The sequence below is a fragment of the Lepisma saccharinum genome, chromosome 11 (assembly GCF_977018435.1).
Source record: "Lepisma saccharinum chromosome 11, izLepSacc3.1, whole genome shotgun sequence".
NCBI lineage: Eukaryota > Metazoa > Arthropoda > Insecta > Zygentoma > Lepismatidae > Lepisma > Lepisma saccharinum.
The window spans coordinates 51,948,150-51,961,545 of record NC_139239.1 but is presented as its reverse complement, the minus strand read 5'-3'; the positions used below and the strand labels follow the sequence as shown (position 1 = coordinate 51,961,545).

The following is a 13,396-nucleotide window of genomic DNA, read 5'->3' as shown; positions in this document are numbered from 1 at the left end:
GCCGATCCATGAAGGGACAGTGTTGGACAAATAAACACCTGGAGTCACCCAACCTGAGAGTCGAACCAGAGTTTCTCGTGTGGCAGTCAGACGCCCTACCGATCAAACCTCCGCGGCTCTCGTAAATAAATTGATGAAAGATCCAACCATCATCTTATATATATATCTTTCATCAATTTATTGTGAATCTTCGTCTGAAGAACCTGTTAGAGGGTAGAAACGTTACGTGTTTAATGTATATTTCTTATACAATAAATTCTGCCTTGGTCAGCATTTTAATGTTTTATTAACATGGAAACAAGGCTTAACAGTGTTACGCTACAAAAATCCAAATTTGGGCTAAAAGAGCATTTTATTTAGTTAGTTTTCTTATTTCGCGTGTATCTCGTAAACAATTGGAAGAATCAATTGCAATCGTTCTTTTCATAGCACCTTTCAGTTCAAGTCAATTCAGTCGCCTTTTTCTTGGGCAAGGTTCACCAAATTTTGATCTACCACCTAATCTAATAATAGAAATAAATAAGTGCAGTACAGCATATGATTGCATTACAAAATTTAAAAAAAACAATACATGAGTGAAATAACAAACGTAAATAAAGTACCTACTACAGAAAGAATTGACAAAGTAATATCAAACAACAGAAAATGTAAGAACATTCTATAATTTGACACCTCTTTCAGGAAACCGATATATATATATATATATATATATATATATATATATATATATATATATATATATATATATATATATATATATATACATATACACCACCTGATTTTACAGATGTTCTGATTGGTTGAAAGCATGACTTTCCTTGGGGAGATTTCATAATTGTAAGCCTTGAATGTGACCACTTTCACAGAGGACGGAGTCAGATGACCTAAGTTCTGACGTCACTTCGATTCAATGGTATTCAATGGCTTGGTCAATGTCCTTGTTGAACCGTGTATGACCGGTAGTAGTAAACATTTTCTTTGCTTGCTAGCAAGTTGCTTGAAAAGAGGAAACTATCATGCAAAATTCACTCTTTTGACATCCTTGTGAGGTTCTTGTCATCTTCCATTCTCAAAAAAGGTCCTTCAAATATTGTTCTCTCGAGTAAACGAAAGGAAACTGCAAATGGAATCAAGGTTGCATTGTGCATCGAATTCAACTTGTAATTTGTTATAAGGCATGAGTCTGCAATGATGTTCTGACGGATGTATGAGTTGAAAGGTATTTTTTTTCTTTTATTTGAAATGAAAAATATTGTAGTTGATTTCTGTTGAGAAAGAACCCAAACAAAGCTCCTCCCTAACTCCACTCCTACTTCCTTTAAAGAGCCAAGGTATAATTTCCGGACCATGGTTACGTTCCTCCGACAAAATCAGTAGAAGCTACGAATTAAGATAGGCATCTCAAGGTCAAAAATGATGATTTTTTTCTAGCTAGATTTTTGGTACAAAAAGAATTTGTGACGCAGTTTACCTACGAACATTGCGATTCAACCACATCACCTCCATGTCCTCATCAACAATCAATATATAACAATAATATTATTATTGTTACAGTTTGTATCCAACAGCGAGAATGAACGTGGGTAAGGAACACAATACGATTCGTAATTTCTACATAAGTTTTATTAATGTAAATAAAAAACCTTTTCACTAAATGATAACATAGTACAATACTTAGTCCATCATGTATTTTACACTCAGAAAATTTACATTATTGACATTATGCAGTAAATTCATTTTTTGTTGTGAAGCTTATGTACAAAAATATGGTTATGAAAGATTGATTAAATAAAACATAATGATAAATATCTTGGTTTTCTAATTTTACCATAAGCTAGGCTAAGTTGGGTAGGAAATCACAGATTGATTTCAAATACCCAAAATAATATGCTTCCTGCAACAACTTGTAAATGTATATATTTTCTGGTAATGAAACTGAATTTTTTAGTCACTTTCTGAACGCATGAATTCAATCTTTGGACACCTTACTCAGCCCCACATTTAGTATCATTCGGTAATTTCCAAATTTAGATTGTAATTTTTGCACTGATTCTACTATACTTTTCATTAACTCGTTTCGCCGTTATGATTGTTGTATAATGGAAGTCCGCAAAAAACGGACAGATTATTCTTACTAAAAATGATGATGGTAGTGATTTGAGGTTTATGAAATTCAAACTTCTATTGCAAACAAAACTTGAGGAATGTTTCTGATTCTGAGAATTGCAAATTGACAACTCGGTGATGAAATTACAGTTCCAAGCATGATAGTTCTGTTTTTTCATGCTGGAGAGTTCAAGAAGGTCAGGGAAAACAAGAAGCACGAACTGCGATGTTCGGAAGCAATCGTGTATAATTTTCAACGAATCCAGGAAGTATCTGGATTTCTTATCTTCTTTTGCACTGCAAGCAAGTTTAGGCATGCTAAGCTGCACGTACAGTTAGATGACGAGATAAGCAACTTTGGGTATCTGTTGACACAAGAACCTCAATGTGAAAACGTGCAAGGTGCTATGTTTCTGTCAAGAGCAGTGTCTTCGTATGCACGTATACTCGACCTAAGTGGATTTTAACGACTGGAATTAGGAACATTCTTCTTTTTACGTTTCTTGAGCTTTTGCAAGTAAGCATGTCCCCTTGCATTGCGACAAGAGTGTATCGTTATCAATATTACTAGAATGTATTTACAACGAAATGAAAGGAAGCTAAACGAAAATGTAATATTGCTGGGGAAAATGTGCCTCATTTTTATGAAGATATAGCGAAATCAATTCTTCAAGTTGATTATCAACGTAACACTTTTGTATAACAGAGGCAAAGCCTTTAACATTGGCGTTATAACATACATTGACTGTAAAAACATTGCCCTTGCACGTCTTAAATACCCATTCTTTAATTTGTGTTTATTTTAATCCAAGTACTTAGTCATTACAGCTGTATTTAGAATGTGGTGCAAATTATATTTTGTTTGTTTTGGAGAAATATGTGAAGGTTAACTAATTTGTTATAGTAATCTTCACGAAATATTTCCTTCTAAATTCAACAGATTTACTTCTATTAGTGATCCTGCAAAGCTTCTGACAATTTTCGTTTTCTTCGCAACTGAAAAATCATGTGGATTCCAAAATGTGAGTTCCAAAATTGAGGTTGTTCCATGCAATGCACATTTTTTCTTTTCTGCATACAAAGCAGTTGTTGTTAAGCAGGTCTGCGCCTATGAAAAATAAGAACAGCATAAGTAAATACACACGAAAACTACATTTTTATGTACCTTTTTAAAAGATCCAGTTTCCTGTTGTCTATTAATAAAGCTATAATTGCTCGTCTTGAAGTTTACGAGAATGAACCAATGACTAACGGGAAGCCAGACTGACAGCCGTCCCAAGCTTACTGTCCTCCAGCAAAATAAAAACTACATGAATAATTATGCATTGGCCCAAATATGCGTTTTGTGTTAGGGATATATTAAATGTGACTGTCCTCCAAAAAATATTTCCACCCTCCTGCAAACCGACTCGTTTTGTTTCTGGCGTTGTCAGTACGGTCAGCCCCTCCCCCCCAATACTTTCTGAGATTAATAGCTTTAAAAAAAAGTTCAAATATACTTACTAAGATTCGCAGAAATAATTTAGTGTGTTTCAATCTCTAAAATTAAGTATGGATATCTACATTAGTCAGTGCAAAATTAATGTCTCTGGTTAAATAATACTGACATAATTTCATTCTGAGTTGGTGAACCAATCTTATTTAGCACAGATAACCGTATTATATAATGGTCTATAATTCTTATTTACCCATTCAGATAGCTAAATATTCAACAATCTGTCTATTATATTGAATAAATTTTTTTGAAAGAAAAACATTGAAACGATTAAAGCATTCGAATGAAAGAAATGATATAATCTAATATTATACATATTTTAAATAAATTAAATACAAATGATTCTGCAGACAAAATGAAGAATTTAATTAGTGTTTGTTTCTACACTGAAATTAAACGGTGATCTACTGTATGTTAGAAAGTTACCAATATATCCGAGAGATGACACTACAGAGTAGAATAAAAGTCATGACGTTGTTGTAACATAAATGTAACGCATGTGCGTTTGTACTGTTTTAAAAGATTGTCATACATTCAACTTACGTGAAAACAGCGAGGAAGCCATGCTCAGAGTAACCGTTTTAGCAGCTCCTATTCTTTCGGGATCCAGCAGCCAGAAGAAATAAGTCGCCCATCTGAAATTACAATACAGTAATTTAAATTCATTCTGTGGTGGACAGTGGTGTCAGTGGTGTATATTCCATCTTTGGCTTTTGAAATACAAGTATAACAGCACAACTATTGTGAAAGCAATAATATATAGAAATATGGGAATAGTAATTGTACTCGGCAAAGGACAATGACTATTAAATACAATAAAGTATTTTATACAACAAAGTTATACCCAGTTACATAATTCGTAGATTCTCTTGAAAAAGTATTTATTCATTATCGCGAGTTTGTAAAGGGAAAAAAACTAGATTCGTTTATCAATTTACTCCTGTCTTTCCGGAGCATTTGCAATTGTTATTTCATTGTAGTTTGTCCTTGTCTCTTCTAAATTCTATATTACCAAATTTTTGATTCGAAGTGATTTATTTTATTTGTGTATCTTTTATTTTGGGTTCTCCTTCGATGATCGTAACTGTTAACATTCTATCTCTCCATCTTTCTCTCATGTATATTATAAAGGGTGCTGTTCTTAACCAATGTTGGCATCTGTTGTCATGTCGATTATGTAGACTAAATTGTTTGGACTCGTTTGTTGTGGTTTCCTTCAGAAAATCCTAGAATAATCCAGGAACGTGAAATCCATCCATCTGCTGAGAACGACTGTGTGGTGTGGATTTTAGCAGGTGGAGTGTGATCTTACACCCTGCGATTTCTTCGTATGGGGGTTTGTGAAATCACAGTAGTACGCCAATAAACCACGAACCCTTTTAGAACTGAAGGCGGAAATCATACGGGTGATTGGAGGCATCGGGACAGACATCTGCGAGAGGGGTTTCAATAATTTTGTGGCGCGTATAAATGCATGCAGACTCAGTAGGGATGGACATATGCCTTCATACGTAAATGGGAGATGTTACTGCTTACATATATGTGAAATATAACTATTTTCATTATATTTTCCCTATTCTTATTTAATTTTCTAATTCGACGTCCTATACGGAACACCCTATACATACATACATAAATTATTATGATATGGATATTTATAATGTTATTAAATATAAAAGTCAATTAATTACTAAATATTTTTAATAATTCGTTACTTTTATATATATCAGATATGTGTAAAGTAGCAAATTAATTCCTTTAGTAACTGGTAAAAGATGTCAATAAATTACGAAATAGTTTTGTTATGTACAAGCTTTTCTTTAGTTTTTGTATTAATACAAAACTATTATAATTTATAACTATGTTTGACTTGCATTCTTATTATTGCATGCAGATTGTTATTGGTGTACACAGAGTAATAATATTTTGAAAAAGAGAGAAATTGCTTGATTTGGTGTTTTAAGTCCACTTAATTCACAGTAAGGCTAACCGGGACTGGGCCTACAGTTCAAAGTGGGATCCGAAACACTCTGTGCCTCCACCGGGTATCGAACCCGGGAACCCTTGATGACAAGGCGACGAAAAAGAGAGAAAGCATTCTGCACTCACCATTCTGTGTGTTTTCGATATTATCCTTAGTAAAGTACATAAGAAGTAAATACTAATTGCTTATATTTTGTTGTTACAAGAAAAACTCCCTCCGGGATATTTTTGATGTTTTTTTTTGGTCAAGATTGTTGGTGGGGGGAAATCCCCCCTGTCTCCCCTAGGATTTCGCATCCTGAACTAATATATCAAAGTTATTCCTAAGAATTTCGTTTAATACGATACATCGAATCCACTACAGATTACCACTTGGGGTGAAGCACCCTCCCCCTCTGTTCTCTCCCGCAGCCCTTGATAGTCAGGAGAAACAGTTACAAATAGAAGTTGCTGTTTTCGAGAAACGCTAACTTAGTTCTGCATTTCAGAATGAGTAACTTTGCCAAACATCAGAATTACAAATTCCTTTTACAGATACTTTTCTTTACATTTTTGTATGGAAGGTGATTTCTTTACCTCTACCTCTTACACGTGTTCACATTTTATCCATATAACGTGTTATACGAGTTGTATGTTTTCTAGAATATTTTTTTAAAGTAAATGTAAGCGAGTTTCTTCTAAAAATGAGGAACCGTAGCTAAAACAGTATTATTGTATGTCTGTCAGTTACTTTGAAAAAGTTGCTCTCCGACCGATGACAGGCTCTTCCTACTGTACAAAAGTGTCTTGATAAAACGCAAATCGGCAACAAGAGGGCTATGTGGAACAACGAAGTAAGAGTAAGAAAGAAAACATCAACAGAAGGTTATGCGGAAGGGAAAAGAAAGAGGAAGAAAGAAAACAGCAGCAGAAGGTTATGCGGAAGGGAAAAGAAAGAGGAAGAAAGAAAACAGCAGCAGAAAGTTATGCGGAAGGGAAAAGAAAGAGGAAGAAAGAAAACAGCAACAGAAGGTTATGCGGAAGGGAAAAGAAAGAGGAAGAAAGAAAACAGCAACAGAAGGTTATGCGGAAGGGAAAAGAAAGAGGAAGAAAGAAAACAGCAACAGAAGGTTATGCGGAAGGGAAAAGAAAGAGGAAGAAAGAAAACAGCAACAGAAGGTTATGCGGAATGGAAAAGAAAGAGGAAGAAAGAAAACAGCAACAGAAGGTTATGCGGAAGGGAAAAGAAAGAGGAAGAAAGAAAACAGCAACAGAAGGTTATGCGGAAGGGAAAAGAAAGAGGAAGAAAGAAAACAGCAACAGAAGGTTATGCGGAAGGGAAAAGAAAGAGGAAGAAAGAAAACAGCAACAGAAGGTTATGCGGAAGGGAATAGAAAGAGGAAGAAAGAAAACAGCAACAGAAGGTTATGCGGGAGGGAAAAGAAAGAGGAAGAAAGAAAACAGCAACAGAAGGTTATGCGGAAGGGAAAAGAAAGAGTAAGAAAGAAAACAGCAACAGAAGGTTATGCGGAAGGGAAAAGAAAGAGGAAGAAAGAAAACAGCAACAGAAGGTTATGCGGAAGGGAAAAGAAAGAGGAAGAAAGAAAACAGCAACAGAAGGTTATGCGGAAAGGAAAAGAAAGAGTAAGAAAGAAAACATCAACAGAAGGTTATGCGGAGGGAAAAGAAAGAGGAAGAAAGATAACAGGTTATGCGGAAGTGAAAAGAAAGAGGGAGAAAGAAAACAGCAACAGAAGGTTATGCGGAATGGAAAAGAAAGAGGGAGAAAGAAAACAGCAACAGAAGGTTATGCGGAAGGGAAAAGAAAGAGGGAGAAAGAAAACAGCAAAGTAAAACTATGTGGAAGAGAAATGAAGAAAAGGGGGAGGAAAAGAAAAGCAGCATGGAGCTATGTGGAAGGAAAAATTAAGAGTAAGAAGGAAAACAGCAACAGTAAACGATGTGAAACAGTAAAGAAAGAGGAGTAAAAAAGAATCGTCGACAGAGGGTAATGAAGGGAAAACAAGCAGAGGTCGGAAAAGCACTGCAAGAGAGGGAAGGGAAGAGAAAGGAAAGCGGGCCATGGAAGAGGACGGTAAAATAGGGTTGCATGGAAGGGAAAAGAAGGAGGGGGAGGAACGAAACTGGAAAGAAGGGATATGTATACGGGAACAGACAGAGGTTAAAGATGGGTGCAGCAAAATATGGCTATGTGGAAGGAAAGAAAAAGGCAGTTGAGAGAGAGAGAGAGAGAGAAAGAGAGAGAATGGGTACAGAAGTGTTTAGAAGGAAAAGAATGGCAACCAGCTAGAGACTGCAGGAACTTGCTTACGAGCAGAATACTGATAATATGTGTACTGAAATAAGTACAGGAAAAGTAGGAGACATTTGGTATATTTTTTGAAGGAAAGAAAAAGTGGGGTAACAAAGAAGGAATTTCCGTTGGGAAATACGTCAGCAGCTGCCCACGATGGAGTTGCTACGTCGCCTGGCCCCTTCTCCTTCCAGGCGAAGTACGGCATCATATAAAATACTGTAATGGAGAATTTCCGGTGACCTAGCTTTCGATGGAAGACAATTCCATTAGCGGTCGACGGGAAATAGACAGCTGAAGGTCTGGCACTCTTTCTTCCCAACGTGACGTCACTCATTGATTCGGTAATTGAGTCCTGGAAGATCTAACGTAGACTAATTTTGCACATCCTTTACTAATGATTCATGAATTATATTTCTGGTATGGGGAAGGCATATTTTCGTTATTCGATTATGTCCCGATCTGTGAATAATGTAAACATCTACCTTACAATTCTTTGCATATCAACTTTAGGATTGTTTTCACTTGTTTATTTACCATCATTCATTGTTATTGTTGCGGCCATTCCGTCGATATAAATAGTGCAAGAAAATAGTTATTTCTATTGCGGTTATTTTACGTCGTTTTTCTACTTCTTAGGTTAATCGCGACGATGGGAATGAATGGCGATCTGCCGAAGCAAGATGTGCCATCACAATTATGTTCCTGCTTGCATTCTTCCTTCTGGTTGTTAATATTTGCCACAAAGGTGGAGCGAAATTTCATTTTTTATTTTCCTATTACATTTTTTTCAGGATTCCGTTCACTTGCAAAGTTGAACCATAAATGTATTCTTTGTCTCTTTCTTAAAATTTTGGTAAAGGTAAAGTTTCCCATGAAGGCACACTTAGGGAATGTGGAGTAGGGCATAAAATTATGGTTAATTATTATTATTTATAACATTCATTATGAGTTCGAGTTTTAAGTCAACTTTATGCTAATCGGGACAGGCAGTGGCGCAACCATCGGGGACACGGGGGGCATTGCCCCCCCCCCCCTCAACCTTGGTCGGAAATGAGTCTAGGGGGCAAGGGGGGCAAACATTGACGACAAAGTGTACCTGCAGGGGGCAATTACCGCCCAGAACTTCAAATTTTATGCAAATAAAAATACTTTTGGTAAAATCTTCTCAGTCTTATCAAGTTCAGAGCCGTAGCTAAGGGACGGCGGGAGTCGTCCCTGGGCGCCGAACGATCTAAATGAAAAAAAGTTGTAAAATTGATTGATTCATTTGTGTTTCTTTTTAAGTCTACTTTATGCACAGAAAGGCTAATTGAGACTGGGCCTATGGCTTAAAGTGGGTTCCGAACCACTATGTGCCTCCACGAGGTATCGAACCCGGAACCTCTTGATCACAAGGCGACGATGTTACCACTACACCATCGGGGAGGCACAAAAGTTGTAAATGATATAATGAAATGGCGTTCCGTGAAATTATTTCCGCCCTATTAAATTCACATTGATTTCAGCCTGCAAGAAAATTGGATCCAAAAGTTTTCTTGCTCGCTTCGCTCGCAATTTATTTTTGTTCGCTGCAATGCATTGTAAATCACCAGAGAGAGAAATGAGACTTGTCTTAATTGATTTTGTGTTAGATGCATGAACAATTGTTTTGAGGAAGGGGAACGTGCACATTTGAGAGACAATTTATGTAATTTTTGATGTTGGTTTATTGTGAGATGGATGAATTGGTTGTGTAATGTATTTAAATAATATATGCTGTATATAATATTTATTAAAGAAACTTTGAATGCGTATACAATTTATTGTCCACGTCACTCGACGTTGCATATACTGTATGTGAAACATATATCGTGCATGAAAGTTATGTTAATGTAAAAAGGAAATATATTTGGAATGCATTTATCAAACATTTTCTGTCTTTCAAAAATAGTTTATGTGCTTGTTTTCCGTTATTAATGTGAAATTGAACATGTTAAGAAAATAATTCAAATCGTTTGTTCAAACACAAATGCTTTAGCACAAACTTCTACCTCCTTTTTGCGTAATTTACGAAGATAATAACGTCTTTGATACTACCACTACTAATACTAATAATAGTGTTGGTCCTGGGTTCGAATCTCGGCTTGGGCATGGTTGTTTGCGAGTATCCATTCATCATTTTCATCATGCCATCATCACTCATCCCCATCTTCGTAAATTAGCAAAAAGTGGCAGAAGAAGCGAAGTAAAATAAAGCAAATCAATAGTAACAATAACAATAATAATACTGTTAAAATAACATTATTAGTAACATTATTATTAACATTATTTTTATTAACATCATTATTATTATTATTATTATTATTGGTACGTTTATCCTGGTACTTGTCCCCCCAAAGACAAAAATTCGTGGTTGCGCCTCTGGGGACAGGACCTACAATTTAAAGGGAATCCGAACACCTCCACCAGTATCGAACCAGGGACGCCTTGAATTACATGGCGCCTATACCACTACGCCATCCGGAGGCCCAAATATAATTATTAGTAATGTTTTATGAAATAATATGTTTTATAACCGAATAAGGTATGTACTCACCAGAATAAATATTAAATACGGTACGTTGATCGAGGGTCATTTTGCTTCAGAAAATAGCTCCATAGGTATCTTATAAATCTATTACAATTCAGAGTTGTATGGAAATAAACATATTAACTCAAATTATTTTGTTATGAATAATGCCAAATCGCATTAAAAGTTTTGTAAATTCGTGGTTAAATTTGTACATGTCGGTGGGTTCCGGGTTCGATGCCAGGTGGATGTGGTGGTTCGGATCCAACTTTAAACCGTAGACCCAGTCCAGATAGCCTATCTGTGCATAAAGTGAACTTAAAGATTCCAACTCAACGGTACCTTACAAGAACTTACTGGAATTTCCCCACCGTCCGCACACTGGAACATTTTCAACGGTAGCCTACTGCATATCCAACTACCTTTGAAATGCTGAGAGGGCCACAGTTGATAGTAACCCCCCTGTCTTCATTTACCAAGGTGTTGTTCAGAATTTTAAGGCTTGGAGGGTCTAATGCAGCTTTTAGAGACTATAAAGTCAAAACTGAGATCAAAATTACCATAAATCGGACCTTTCTGGAATGTTGGGAAAATTTGAGGGTGATTGGTATGAATGGATAAGTCACTGACCAAGTTGCCCTCCATAAATACTAAATGAAACATTACACATGTACAGAAATGTAGCTGGTAAGTATGCCGGTAGCTTCGTGACCATAATAAAGGAAAGTACTGTGCTTCAAGCATTATAGCTAAGTTCTACTGTGGTGCATTAGTTAATAGAAGTCTTCTGATCAACTCACCTTGGTTTTATGCAACTATTGTGGCTTCCATTTATTTCCAGATCTCGAAACAAACTTCCCGGTAATTTCCAACTGTCCTGTCTACACCTCCAAGTTTCATGTTTCCTCCGCTACTACTTTCAATGCGCTCTTCAATTAAGCGCGTTCAATTTTCTTGTTCAATTTTCCTGTTCAATATTTCTTGTTCAATTTTTCTTGAAAGCGCAAAATTTTTTACTTGCTGTGAATTTTGATTCTTCCCTCAGTGGTTTGTATCTTATCGGCCTCACTTTTGCGCTGCAGGCGCGGTCGTGGCGTAAACAAAATTTCACCAATTTCATTAAAGTGCAATGCTGCCTTTGTAGCGGGTTCGGGAACATTCTTGTGCGTCTCTTTTACCTTCCTATCTCCCTTCTGTTACCCCTCATCAGCCGTTCCTCTTTGGTAAGCCGACTGCCTCGACCGTTGTTCCATCGTAAGGCAATCTCCGAGGGCAATAACGTGCCAGGAACCGGCTTGGATTTCTATAAGCGCCGCGACGTCCAAGGTAGCCAATCGATTCCTCCGTCCCGAGTGACGTAGCTATTGCGCTATGTGGGTTTGCGTCATGGGAACAATGACTGCCCGAACCCTTCGATTGTTATCGCTGACCTTAAAAGCTTGGCTCTCTCCCCGCTTGTTGGGGGGTGTCCGTTCGAGCATTATCGGTTACAAGCTGGAAGGATTTTGTCACCTATCGATCACCCGTAAAAGGAAGTCATGAGAGAATCAAGATTAAAAAAAAATAATTAAACTACCGGGTGTTCCATAAATAATTGAGGGGTTACAAAAATGTATTGCAAGTAAAGTATTGAACATGCGTTAATGAAGCCAGTCCAGAACAAACGAGGAACCTAAACAGTTCTTTGTACACCTACAAATGTTGAATGTGTATACCATGGGTGACATGGTAGTCATCTCGGGGACCAAAACATAGCGCAAAACACTATGAGTGATGTAGGTGATTTGAGTGTCGCCTAGCGGCAGGGATATGAAGTCTCAGCTTAACAAAACATACCCGCACAAACTGTTTTCGTTCCTAGATCGTTCTGGACTGGTTTCATTAACGTAAGTCCAATACTTTACTTGCAATAAATTTTTGTAACCCCTCAAGTATTTACGAAACTACGGTATTTCAATTAATTCGTGACATATGCTCTTCCCATTTGACGAGTATGTCAAATTGTTAATGTTCTTTATAATATTTGTAAACTAAATATATGTTTGTTATTTTGTTAAATGTTATTATTATCTTTCTTCAGGTATAATATATTCCACTTGCGGCTGTCAACGGCTCACATGGAGAGAGATAAAATGACATACATAAATGAACATATTTGGGCCTAAAAGAGATTAAACAAGAGGGCAGTGTGGAAGAACATTGATGTACATTCATCCGGTGATATTATTACGATAACTAAAAATCAAGAGGACTCTTTGGGCATGCCATGTAGCACACGTGTCATGGGTAAGGATAGAAAAGTTTGCAAGGCTCTTGTTGGGGAACCTGATGCCAAGAAACATGTGGGAAGGCCAAGACGAGGATTAGGAGGATTAGAATGAAAATATCAAGATGGATTTGGAAGATTTTTGGTAAGGATGGTGTAATAGTTGATTGATCTTTCCCAGTACAGAACAAATAGAAGGCATTATGTAGCTGCGGCAATAAACTTTCGGGTTTAAGAATGCCAGTTACTTAGTTAAGAACATGTAGTTCTCTCTTGTACTCTTCATATTTCAGTTTCGTGTGGCGACACAAACAATACTGGTGTAGAGTATGATCTACTGAAATATACGTGATGTATACCTAGATATATATATATATATATATATATATATATATATATATATATATATATATATATATAGGTTGGCCCAAAAGTAGGTATACATTACCAGTGACTGTATTCATCAATGTCCTCAAATCAACAAGTTATGGTATTACTACGACTGTGTACTTTCACATTACCAGCCATCATTCATAGTATGACGAGCTGTCATAAGGCATTCTGGTTATTTGAGTTTCGTGCGTGTTTGCTGGGGTAAAGTAGCCCAACTCACGTCCAAAGACGATGCACTCTTCTAGTGTGGAGAATTCACGACAGGTGGAATGTCAATGCAGTATTAAAACTTTGTTGCATCCGTGGTTA

General features: G+C 36.6%; 1 long non-coding RNA gene across 1 annotated transcript; it reads right to left on the bottom strand.

Annotated features, from left to right (window-relative positions):
* Nucleotides 1-1,601: 1,601 nt before the first annotated feature.
* On the bottom strand, nt 1,602-11,761 carry LOC145995244 (uncharacterized). The gene is made up of 3 exons (XR_014442430.1): nt 11,229-11,761; nt 4,145-4,236; nt 1,602-3,214 (listed from the first exon to the last, which is right to left on the bottom strand). It is a non-coding gene; the product is annotated as an uncharacterized LOC145995244 (long non-coding RNA).
* Nucleotides 11,762-13,396: the final 1,635 nt, after the last annotated feature.